At 37.2% G+C, this 13,534-nt stretch overlaps 1 protein-coding gene across 1 annotated transcript in view; it reads left to right on the forward strand.

The window, feature by feature from the left end:
- Positions 1-13,534, forward strand: part of LOC150102538 (RNA polymerase II-associated protein 1) — a 754,864-nt gene that overhangs the window by 242,701 nt on the left and 498,629 nt on the right. The window lies entirely within an intron of this gene.

Genomic DNA, 13,534 nt, shown 5'->3' on the forward strand with positions numbered 1-13,534 from the left:
AAAACAAGTAACCAGAATATAAACATTAAAATAATTACTGTATATGAGTTGGAACAATGCTAGTTGTTGCTTTATGTTGAAGGTTTAATGGATTTTTTTACAACACTCAGAAAGAATTAAATTAAAATTTAATACTCCTATATTTCGTCCTAGTCACTAGGACATCTACGGGGATTACATAAACAATTAATGTAACATGCACACAAAAACTTACAATACTAAGCCCAACCACGTGGGTGACACTAACGTCCTATCTAGGTGGAGCGCCCTCTAAGGGCGGTAGTAGGTGGCCTGGAATGTAAGGTGGGACCTCTGGTGATGAGTGTTTCCCAAATCTTCGGAAGCTTAATGCAACCGTATTTGTTAAGATTTGGTTGGTTTCTGAGAGCTGCTGCTGCTTCTAAGAAAAGTCTCGCTTTCTTGAATTTGCTGTGGTAGAGCATGGTAGTTTTCTTCCATGATACTCTGTGGGTGGTGTCCAAAACATGGTCAGCTAAGCCTGAATGGCCATAGTTGTGTTTAACGATGTACGACTTGTGTTCCTCCAGCAGGCGGATGGATGCTGATCTGCCTGTCTGTCCAAAGTACGCAAGCTTACAGGAACAGGGTACTTTGTAAACTCCAGGCAGAGAGAGAGAGGGGGGGAGCTGATCTTTCGTAGGATGGATAAGGGTAGCAAGTTTGCGGTAGGGCTTATATGCTGTGTGTAGGTTATACTTTTTTAGTATCTTGGCTATTTTTTCCGAAGTGCCTCAGATGTAGGGTATGGTGATGGCATTTTTAAATTCTTGTTGATGAGAGGGACGGGGAATGGGGGATGAATTGATTATTTTTTTGATACTGTGTTCACTGTAGCCATTGGAGAGGAAAGTTCTGTGTATGTGGTTAAGCTCAGTAGTGAGGGCGGTTCCACTGGAACAAAGATTGTGGGCTCTCTTAGTAAGGGTTTTAATGATGCCATATTGTTGTGAGGGGTGGTGGTGGTGGGAGAGTTTGTGAATGTATCTGCCCGTGTGTGTGGGTTTTCTGTATACAGTGAAGGCAAGTGTATCATTGGGCAGGCACGTGACTAAGGTGTCTAAGAAGGGTAAAAATTGTTCTTTTCCTTTTCCATAGTAAACTGGATTCTTGGATGTAGGCTATTGAGATGAACGAGAAAGGAGTCTAACGTGTCTGGGCCATGAGGGCAAATGGAGAACACATCATCTACATATCTTAGCCAGATAGAAGGTTTGAGTGGGGCTGAGTCTATGGCTCGTTTTTCGAAATCTTCCATATAGAAATTGGCAAAGGGGGGGGTGAGAGGGGGGGGGAACCCATGGCAGTTCCTTCTATCTGCTTGTAGATTTTGTTATTCCAAGAGAAATACCCAAAGTTGGTGGCAAAGGAAAAGAGATCTAAGATGTCAGAGGGGAAAACGTTTTCTAAGAGAAATAAAGTGTCAGTTAAGGGAATATTGGTAAACAAAGAGGAGATATCAAAGCTTACCAATATGTCTGTATTGTTCAAGGTTAAATTTTCTGTGAGGGCTTTAAAGTGGGTCGAGTTTTTTATATAGGAAGCTGAATTTCGGGTGAGGGGGGACAGAGAGTTCGCCAGCTGTTTAGACAGTCTGTAACAAGGTGCATTGGTGGCATCTACTATAGGTCTGAGTGGGGAATTGGGTTTGTGGATTTTTGATAAACCGTATATTTGGGGGGGGCGGGAGCGGAAAGGTTTAAGTTTTTTCGTGACGTCAGGGGGCCAGGAGGTTACTTTTTTAAGTAAGATTTTTAATTTCTTAACTTGTGTTTTTGTGGGGTCGTGTTCTAGCGGGATGTAGGTAGCGCGATCGCGGAGGATAGTGTTCATTTTACGATTGTATTCGCTGGTATTAAAAATAACTGTGGCATTACCCTTATCCGCTCTGGTGATGACGATACTTTTTTCTTTGCGTAGTTTCTGGAGAGCCATGCGTTGGGCATAAGATAAGTTACTTTTTGGAGGCGAAGAGTGAGCGAGGATGTTGGCTACGTCTGATGTTGTTGGCTACCTCCGACGGTAAGCGACCGATCCCCCGTTCGAAGTTAACCATTACATCGAGCACCGGCACTTCTTTCGGGGCGACGGCAAAATTATGGCCGAGGCCAAGGGCGCTGACGGCATTCTCGTTGAGCCTTTTGGAAGAGAGGTTAATTACTGTCTGGAGCTGTTGAATTTGTGGTTTATCTTTAACCAGGTTGCTGTATTTCTTGATGTGTTTGTTTTTTATTTTTTGAAATTCTCTCTGTGCGGAAGTTTCCGAAATGTCAGAGAGAATCGACCAAGGTTCAGGGTTAAGAACGGTGGAGAGCTCTGTATGTAGGGAGCCAATGGCGGCGTTCGTCACTGCGAGGGCGGCACGAGTAGAGGCGATTTGCTCGCGTAGTAATGCTAGGCTGGCACATTTATATATACGGAGTGCTTTTTTGGAATGGAAATATAGGAGTATTAAATTCTAATTTAATTCTTTCTGAGTGTTGTAAAAAATCCATTAAACCTCCAACATAACGTCCTCACAGCACTTAAGCCTCTACACAAGAATTCTAATCATCCATGGAGAAAATTTAGCACGTAAATCCAAGTAATACAGTAAGTCAAAACTACGACTAGACAACTAAATAGGCTGGCCTTTTTAAAAAGATGTCGGGATACAAGAGTGATACCGAAATGGGTTAAAATGAAGACCAATTTCCATTCCAAAAAAGCACTCCATATATATATAAACGTGCCAGCCTAGCATTACTACGCGAGCAAATCTCCTCTACTTGTGCCGCCCTCGCAGTGACGAATGCCGCCATTGGCTCCCTACATACAGAGCTCTCCACCGTTCTTAACCCTGAACTTTGGTCGATTCTCTCTGACATTTCGGAAACTTCCGCACAGAGAGAATTTCAAAAAATAAAAAACAAACACGTCAAGAAATACAGCAACCTGGTTAAAGACAAACCACAACCACAAATTCAACCGCTCCAGACAGTAATTAACCTCTCTTCCAAAAGGCGCAACGAGGATGTCGTCAGTGCCGGTGCTCGATGTAACGGTTAACGTCGAACGGGGGATCGGTCGCTTACCGTCGGAGGTAGCCAACAACATCAGACTCGACGTAGCCAACATCCTCGCTCACTCTTCGCCTCCAAAAATTAACCTATCTTATGCCCAACGCATTGCTCTCCAGAAACTACACAAAGAAAAAAGTATCGTCATCACCAGAGCGGAAAAGGGTAATGCCACAGTTGTTCTTAATACCAGCGAATACAATCGTAAAATGAACACTATCCTCCGCGATCGCGCTACATACATCCCGCTAGAACACGACCCCACAAAAACACAAGTTAAGAAATTAAAAATCTTACTTAAAAAAGTAACCTCCTGGCCCCCTGACGTCATGAAAAAACTTAAACCTTTCCGCTCCCGTCCCCCCCGAATATACGGATTACCAAAAATCCACAAACCCAATTCCCCACTCAGACCTATAGTAGATGCCACCAATGCACCTTGTTACAGACTGCCTAAACAGCTGGCCAACTCTCTGTCCCCCCTCACCTGAAATTCAGCTTCCTCTATATAAAACTCGACCCACTTTAAAGCCCTCACAGAAAATTTAACCTTGAACAATACAGCCATGTTGGTAAGCTTTGATATCTCCTCTTTGTTTACCAATATTCCCTTAACTGACACTTTATATCTCTTAGAAAACGTTTTCCCCTTTGACATCTTAGATCTCTTTTCCTTTGCCATCAACTTTGGGTATTTCTCTTGGAATAACAAAATCTACAAGCAGATAGAAGGAACTGCCATGGGTTCCCCCCCCCCCTTGCCAATTTCTATATGGAAGATTTCGAAAAACGAGCCATAGACTCAGCCCCACTCAAACCTTCTATCTGGCTAAGATATGTAGATGATGTGTTCTCCATTTGCCCTCATGGCCCAGACACGTTAGACTCCTTTCTCGTTCATCTCAATAGCCTACATCCAAGAATCCAGTTTACTATGGAAAAGGAAAAGAACAATTTTTACCCTTCTTAGAACCTTAGTCACGCGTCTGCCCAATGATACACTTGCCTTCACTGTATACAGAAAACCCACACACACGGGCAGATACATTCACAAACTCTCCCACCACCACCACCCCTCACAACAATATGGCATCATTAAAACCTTTACCAAGAGAGCCCACAATCTTTGTTCCAGTGGAACCGCCCTCACTACTGAGCTTAACCACATACACAGAACTTTCCTCTCCAATGGCTACAGTGAACATAGTATCAAAAAAATAATCAATTCCTCCCCCATTCCCCGTCCCTCTCGTCAACAAGAATTTAAAAATGCCATCACCATACCCTACATCCGAGGCACTTCGGAAAAAATAGCCAAGATACTAAAAAAGTATAACCTACACACAGCATATAAGCCCTACCGCAAACTTGCTACCCTTATCCGTCCTACGAAAGATCAGCTCCCCCCTCTCTCTCTGCCTGGAGTTTACAAAGTACCCTGTTCCTGTAAGCTTGCGTACTTTGGACAGACAGGCAGATCAGCATCCATCCGCCTGCTGGAGGAACACAAGTCGTACATCGTTAAACACAACTATGGCCATTCATGCTTGGCTGACCATGTTTTGGACACCACCCACAGAGTATCATGGAAGAAAACCACCATGCTCCACCACAGCAAATTCAAGAAAGCGAGACTTTTCTTAGAAGCAGCAGCAGCTCTCAGAAACCAACCAAATCTTAACAAATACAGTTGCATTAAGCTTCCGAAGATTTGGGAAACACTCATCACCAGAGGTCCCACCTTACATTCTAGGCCACCTACTACCGCCCTTAGAGGGCGCTCCACCTAGATATTACTTTAGTGTCACCCACGTGGTTGGGCTTAGTATTGTAAGTTTTTGTGTGCATGTTACATTAATTGTTTATGTAATCCCCGTAGATGTCCTAGTGACTAGGACGAAATATAGGAGTATTAAATTCTAATTTAATTCTTTTTGAGTGTTGTAAAAAAATCCATTAAACCTCCAACATAATGTCCTCACAGCACTTAAGCCTCTACACAAGAATGCTAGTTGTTGCTGTCACGTTCTGTAGTAGTGAGATTTTTAATGAAACCAGACTAAACTGGGTGTAGGAATAAGCCTTAATTTTTGTTACAATGTGTGGGAATCCTTAGCATTTTAGAGGCTTCCTTGATTTTTATTTTACAAAAAATACTAATTATTTTTTTGTAAAATAACTATTAGTATGAGACATTTTGTTTGATGCCAAACTACTTGATGGTCTGTATTAGTTGTATGGGATGCCAAACCTGATTTATGCTGTCTTCTTTTTTTTGTGTTCGGACATGTCAATCTATTCTGACCTTTCCATCTAGCCTACATAGCAAATGCTACAAGAGCAATGAATCTCATAAACGCCATCATCCACTTCATCCCATGAATCTCATAGTATGAAGTGAGGTTTTGGTGGATGTATAAACCTGGAGATTTTATGCAGTGGATAAAAAGCCACTTTAAAGTAATCATCGTGGAATGTTGCAACTCTCTCTGTAACATTTGTGATGTTAAGATATCCTGGTTGTATTATTCAATTCAATTTGTAGTCGGGGAGACCTCCACCTTCCTCTTCAGTACGATTCCTGGGAGATCTCCAGAACTCCTCATCAAAAATGTCCTGCAAATGCTATTTTTTTTCTTTGGATACTAGCCATATAGTCTCTTTTCACCTTGAATCTTTTAAGAATCTCTTCATTACTCACTCTTTCAATCCAGCTGATATGATCTATTTTTCTCAAATACCACATTTAACACATTCATTTGGTCAGTCATCTCCTTATTGATCGTCCAGGACTCGCATCCATATGTCCCCATGCTCCAGATCATTGTCTTGAGAATTCTGACTTTTAACTTTTTGTTCATATTTCTGTTATATGTGTGGTATATTTGGAAAAATGCTGCTTTTCCTTTTTTTAATTCTGGTCTTGATTTCATAATTAGATCTGTTATCATTTGTTATCCAGCTCCCAAGGTATTCAAGACTTTTTACATTCACTATTCTTTATCTGTTCATAGTGATTTCCATCCCATCATTTTATGCCACCATTAACAATAATTGTGGCATAAAAATCCCAAGAATTCGGATGGCACACTGAATGTGTGCCATCTGAATTTTTGTTCTTCAATATAGTTCTTCAAGGTTTCCAGCAAACCCTGACTTTAGGACTCTAAGCAATTTTTCATCTTTTATTGACCACCATCCATATTGGTTTGTTTTAATTTATATGTATACTTATATTAGTAAAAATTTTTGTGTATGTGAACATGTTGCTCTGTAGCTTAATTTAATTTAATTTTGTAACCTAATACACAATAGATAATAATAATAACATAATAACAGGACTCTAGCTTTGATGTAGTAAGGTTTTTTTTTTTTTTTTCACCCAGAGGTAAAGCCAGTAGTTTTAACAGTTGACCAAATCAATGTAACTTCGGCATACCATGTAGATTGTGATGCAGCTTGTTTCTTTGTATAGATCAGGGTTTCTCAAACTGTGTTCCGTGAGAATTTCTGGAATTTGACACTTTAGTTTTCTAAGCATTTTTCATGAATAAATATTTTATAGTAAAAATATTCTGAGGAGAATAATATTCGTGAATATGTCGAAAAGCTCAGACCCAGAACACCTAATAACATCTGTGTATCGTTAATTTTCGCACATTGAAACCTTTCAACATTTGGGAAAGGGAATGCCGCTGTTTATGGCGGATCATAAAAATTGCCTGCAAGCCCATTACAACAACTGGTGTCATATCCTCCGTTCTCAAAACTGAAGGAAATGACATCTGTGTAGCAAATGTCAGTGACCAAGCAGCATATTTTTAAACATGGAAATATTCATGAATTATCGTTAATTTTCACACATTGAAATCTTTTAACAATCGGGAAAGAGAATACTGCCGTTTATGATTGATCATAAAAATTGCCTGCAAGCCAATTACAACAATTGGCGGTGTGTTCTCAAAACTGAACGAAACAGCATCTGTGTTGCAAATGTTAGTGACCAATCAGCAACGAAGTATAAAGAAAATTTTTCCACTGAAATTGAAGACCAAGGTGGTCTGTATCCGGTTCTCCAATCTAGTAATACTGAATACTTTCTTCGCAAGTTCGTATTGTAGAATGAAAGTTTCGAAACCGTAGTGCCGTGAATTTTTAAAAGTAATAGACCTACTGATTTAAATTTTAATATGAATAAGCACTTTGTTTAATTTTGGTATTAAGAAATCTCTTATTGAAAGTGTTTATGACGGAGCAGATAATGAGTCATCCACCTCAAGCCTACAAAGATCTCCAGGATGTACAAAAGGAGGGGGAAAACTACCAGCACACAGGAGAAAACGTCTACATTTGCTCGTAAGTACTTATAATAATATTATAAATATATTTGGTGATCAGAATGGGATATGTCAATGAAAATCAGCACAAATTAATTTAATGATGTTTGCCTGAAGAAACTACGACATGCTACAAGATTTCATTAGTCCAGTGATTGATAACTAATTTAAATGTAATTTATATTTGTAAACATGCCACACCCCATACATAAGTGTACTAATACTATTTATTATTATGCCATAATTAATTATTAATACTTATGTTAATGTATGAACAATTTTGTATGAACTTTAAACTTTGTATGAAAATTAATGTATGAACTTTAAACAATTTTGGAAAGTATTTACGAGTAAATTTGTTTTGACCGGGCCCTCGGAAAAAAAGAAATCAGCCAACGCCTTTTTATTGTCGTATAGAGTAGGCAAGGCGGCTTTTAAAAAAAGAATTCTTCTTACTCTTTTAACTAATTTTATAATTAATATCTGATTTATTTCGAACTGTTTAATTTTTGTCACTGAACATTTTATCAAATCATTCTTATTACAATTGCTTTTACATTATTTGATACGGTTTAGTACTTTTCTTACAAGCATTGTTACAATTCATATTTACTTTTGTCTGTTGCAGTCTTTTTTTTTACTATTTTGCATTGTTAATTTACTTTTATATTATTTGACATTTCTTATTTATAATCTTATTGTTTTTCATACTAAAGTTACCTTTACAACACAATTCTATTTGTTTTTATTATAGCTCTGACAAATATTGGAATTTGAATATTATTGTAAAATACCCATGGATCCTTGTTTAAAGACAGGAACTTTAACACAAGGAGGAGCAAGTACTTTTGCTGACAGCTACTCGTATGATTGGAGAAGATATGGAATTGCAAACTGTGGTTTCTTCAAAAGCTAATATTAAAGAACAAGAGTCATCTAAGAACACACCAAAATGGAAGTACCATGAAAGTTATTTAAATTATGGATTTACGTGTATTGGCAATACACATGCTCCTGATGCAATGTGTGTTTTATGTAATAAAATACTAGTAAACAGTTCTTTGGCTCCAGCTAAACTTCGTAGGCACTTCGAAACAAAACACACTGATTACAAAGGAAAAGATACACATTTTTTTAAGAGACGACGTGACTCACTAGAAAAATCTAAACTTCAAATGGCTACAATTGCTACTAGTGAAAATGCAACAGAGCCATCTTTTTGCGTGAGTTCCGCTTTGCACTTCATGGTGAAGCTCATACAATTGGCGAGACGTTCATTAAGCCTTGTGTGAAAGACATTGTATCATGCATGTTAAACAAGCAGGTTGCTAAAAAAATAGATGCAGTACAATTATCAAATGATACTGTTTCACGCTGCATCAAACATCTTTCTGCTAACATAGAAAAAGAGCTAATTCATCGACTTAGACTTTGCAGTGAGTATTCATTGCAAATGGTTATGTCATAGGACTCACTGTATTACTAGTGTTTGTTCATTACATATTTGATAAAAGTATTGAAGAAGATTTACTCATGTGCAAATATCTACAAGAAAAAACTACCGGTGAAGATATATTCAATTGTATTAATAATTATATTACAAAACAGGAAATCGGTTGGGACAAGTGTATTGATATTTGTACAGATGCTGCTCAAGCAATGGTAGGAAAGATGAAGGGAGTTGTAACACATATCCTGCAAGTAGCTACAAGAGCTACCAAAAGTCATTGTGTTTTGCATAGACAAGCACTAGTAATAAAAAGAATTCCTACATATTTAAAAACTATTTTGGATGAAGCCGTAAAAATGATCAACTATGTAAAATCTCGACCACTTCAATCCAGATTATTTAAAATTTTGTGAGATGGAATGGGTAGTGCACATAACGCACTTATTACATACTGAAGTGAGATGGCTATCCAGAGGAAAAGCATTATTGAGGCTTTTTGAACTTCGTAGTGAGTTAATGGTCTTCTTGATGTCACATAATTTAGGACAAAATTTTATCGAATTATTAAGAAATTCTTCATGGTTGATGAGTCTTGCTTATCTGGCAGATATTTTTACAAAGTGCAATGAAATTAACTTATCATTACAAGGAAAGAATATTACAATTTTTAATACAAGGGATAAAATTGCATCTTTTGATAGGAAGTTGCAATTCTGGATTTCTACAGTTGAACAGAATAATTTTGATTGTTTCCCACCTTGAATGAATTTTTTACTCAAATAAATTCTAAAGTAAATGAAGAAGTATCTAACATAATTTTAGAACACTTGCATTGTGTTCTAAAATCAATGTGCCTAATATCAAAAGAATTTGTAATTCAAAGACCCCAAAACATCGGAGTCATTAAGAACTTAATTTGCAATATACGTTTTACTATTTTTATGTGTTTTGTTTTTGCTAATTAACATTTGACAATAATGATTGTTTTTTCTTAATGCTTAGATTTATTCATTTATTTTATTTATATTTACCTACCCTACAAAACCAGCACACAGGAGAAAAAGTCTGCATTCACTCGTAAGTACTTATAATAATATTATAAATTTTTGGTGATTAGAATGGGATATGTCAATGAAAATTAGCACAAATTAATTTAATGATGGTTTAGTTGATGTTTAATTGATAATTAAGTATCAATCATTAATAATCAATTATCAATAATTAATAATTAATTATCAGTAATTAATAATTAATTATCAATTATTAATTAACAATAAAATAAGCTAAATTACCAATGAATTATTAATTAATACATTACAAAATAACTAAGGTGTTCCGTGAACATTTCAGGATTTATGAAGTGTTCCGTCATAGAAAAAGTTTGAGAAACCCTGGTATAGATGATGATGAACTTAATGGGAAGGTTGAAATATCAAATGACTCTGACATGGTAGTTGTTTCCATAATTTTTGAAGATCAATCCAGGTGTGGTCTTATCAAAGCTTTATAAAGAAGCAAAATTACTTCCTTATCTTTACATGTCAATGTTCGCTTCAACATCACAATTATCCTCTGGGTTGTATTTGCAACTTTTGTTATGTGACCTTTGAACTTCAAATTCCTATCCACCAATATGCCAAGATCCCTTGCCTTCTCAGTTTATTGTAGCATAACCCTGCTAATATAATATGCCACTGGAACTCTAATCATGCCAAAGTGCATAACTTTACACTTACTAACATTAAACTGATAGCCATTTTTGTTTACCCAAATTTCCAGCCTATTCATATCATTTTGTAAGCTGAATATCAGTAACATCCCTGATTGCCTACCTATCTTCGCATCATCTGCAAACAATTACACATCTGATGTTACACCCTGCCTGATGTCATTAATGTATAGATTGAACAACAGCGGCCCAAGGACTGAACACTGAGATACACCACTCATCACCTTAACTCTGGCAGATTCACACCCACTGTATACCATTTTTTGATATATGTCTGTGAATCATTCCTTGATCCAAGTCAAGAGTTTATATTCCAATTTCATATTCTCCAGTTTATGCAACAGCCTTTCGTGTGGTATCCTATTAAATGCCTTAGAATAATCGAATATTATCATAGTATATCCATTCCCTTTATCCAGTTCAGTCGTAACATTGTTATAAAATATGAGCAAATTGCTAAAACATGACCTTCCTTTAATAAACCCATCTGCTCCTTGCAGAGTATAGCATGATTGTGTACCCATTTCTGTATGTGAGTTCTTACCAACTTCTCTAAAATATTCACTACCACACCAGAGATATTGATTGGTGTAGTTAGACACATGTACAATGGAACTATCATACATTCCTTCCATTCCTGTGGTATCATTCCTGAGCTGAGACTCAAGTTATACAACTTGTGAAAGGCCTAGCCAATTCAGCTGAGCATTCCTTTAGCAAATGCACTGATATTTCATCTGTCCCTATAGACAAATTCTTATCCAGGTTATGTAACAGCTCTTCAACTTCATTTTCATGAACCTCTCATGAAATGAAGGATTTTTGGATTGTCTTTAGCTTGCATGGCCAATTTCTTTTTGCACTCCAATTTACCTTTCCACACAACGCTCATTACTTTTCTGGTCTGAACTTGATATATATCATAACTCCTCTCGCTCTTATTCTTACGATATTCTTTCCACATCATCTTCTTCTTGTGGATCTCTTGCTTAATAAGGTTGCACATCCATTTCACTCCCAAGCTATTTATTCTTTGAACACCAGAGATATATTCAGATACTGCCTCATTTAATCACTTTTTCAAAGATTCCCATGCATTGCTGACATCTTCTCTTTTAGTAACTGATACCATGGGACCAAAGATAGTGTTCTCCTAATTTGATCATAATTTCCAGCTTTGTAGTTCAGCGTGTAACCTGTTTTAATTGGAGCATCAAGACAATTAGGTACTTCCTAAGAAAGCACAGCATGATCACCTCCACCAACTGGTGGTAAAATAGCCATATTTTTAACAGAGACCCATTCTGGTACTATGAGCAAATCCAATACTCTTTGACTATGAGTTCCTTCTTTCATGTGCTGCTTGAGAAAGTTGTCTCGTAACAATTCAATAAATTCCTCTTCTTTCTTATCATGAGATTTCTCTTCTGTCCAATCAATGTTTGCAAAGTTAAAGTCACCCATAATCATCACCCTTTTGATACCCATAGTTAAAGTCACCCATAATCATCACCCTTTTGATACCCATAAGGCTAAATAGGCAATGTATTTCTTTGTCCCCTCAACTGAGCCGTCAGGTCTGTAGCAACACTCCACCATATATTTCATTCAGTTAACTTCCACTTCACACCAGATAGACTCAAACTCACCACTACATGGGACATTGTTACCCTCATTGTTTTCTTGTGTTTCTACCCTAACTGGACTTAAGTCACCTGATACCATTAGTAGTACCTAATGATATCAGATGATTTAAGTCCCCTCCTCCTCTCCTATCTCTTCTATCATTCCTAAAAATAGTATACCCATTCGATCCCACTTATCATATCCGATTCTGATAGCCAGGTTTCACTAATGCCAACAATCTTAGGCCACATCGTATTCACTAACGCATTGCACTTAACTCTTTGTTTCTGATGATTCTCCTGGCATTTGTGTATAACCATAATAAATTACCACCCAGCCTATTCTTATAATTAGATATGCAATCTGTTTGGTTTTATTCTAGAATTTTCTCTTTTCCCTCCCCAGACATACTTAAAAAGTCCGAACCCAAAGCATATTTTTCCACTCCTTCGCCACATACATAACTATGTTTGAACACATTCGTATCTTTATCATATTTGCATACCATAACTGAAATTTCACACGCATTTTTCCCATTCCTCCCTTGATGATCTAGTTTCCCTGACTCTCTGCATTGGGTCTCATACCAAGAAGTAATTTCTCCAGGCTCCTGATACCAAATGAATTAAGTGCAGGCCATTCCTCTTATTACAAGTATTTCCTACCAGCAAACACACTCCACACATCTAAAAACTCGCATCCATTTCTTCTATGCAGCCAGCACGTGAAATCATTTGCTGTCATTTGCAGAAGAAGTCGCACTCCTTCTTAACTCAGTTTTGTCATAACTGTGTAGCAATCCTACAATTTTTACTCTCTGACATTTCTTTCTCGCTTCTTCCAACAGACCTTTCATATCTTCTCTCATACTCTATTTGTTACTACTTAAATTATTAGTACCTACCAGAACTTTTCCCTCTGAGCTTTTCTCTAATACTTTTCTTTTTTGATTTTCAATTACATTTGTCATATTTTTAATTTTCGTCCCCAGGAAACTAGAAGTGGTGACTCCTTCGGCAAGTGCAAATTTTAAGATTGAGTCACCACTTTTTTCTTAGATTTTAACTGATTTATCTTGTTATTATATTATAATTATCAAGTTCAGTACTTCCCTATCTGCTCATGAAAAATTTTCACATTTGACGTCCGTAGACACCGTATGATCACTGCCGTACCTCACATGGTTTTGGCAACGATATCTTCAGTTAGAATAAGTGGTAGGGTTGCAGAAGATATCATTGCCAAAACTTTGCTAGAATAAGTGGTAGGCCTTTCCACGCAAGGTTTGTAGGACAATCACAAACATCCATACCCA

This window comes from Typopeltis vanoorti, chromosome 10 (assembly GCF_054136105.1).
Source record: "Typopeltis vanoorti isolate ZY-2024b chromosome 10, IOZ_Tvanoo_1.0, whole genome shotgun sequence".
In the NCBI taxonomy this organism is placed as follows: domain Eukaryota; kingdom Metazoa; phylum Arthropoda; class Arachnida; order Uropygi; family Thelyphonidae; genus Typopeltis; species Typopeltis vanoorti.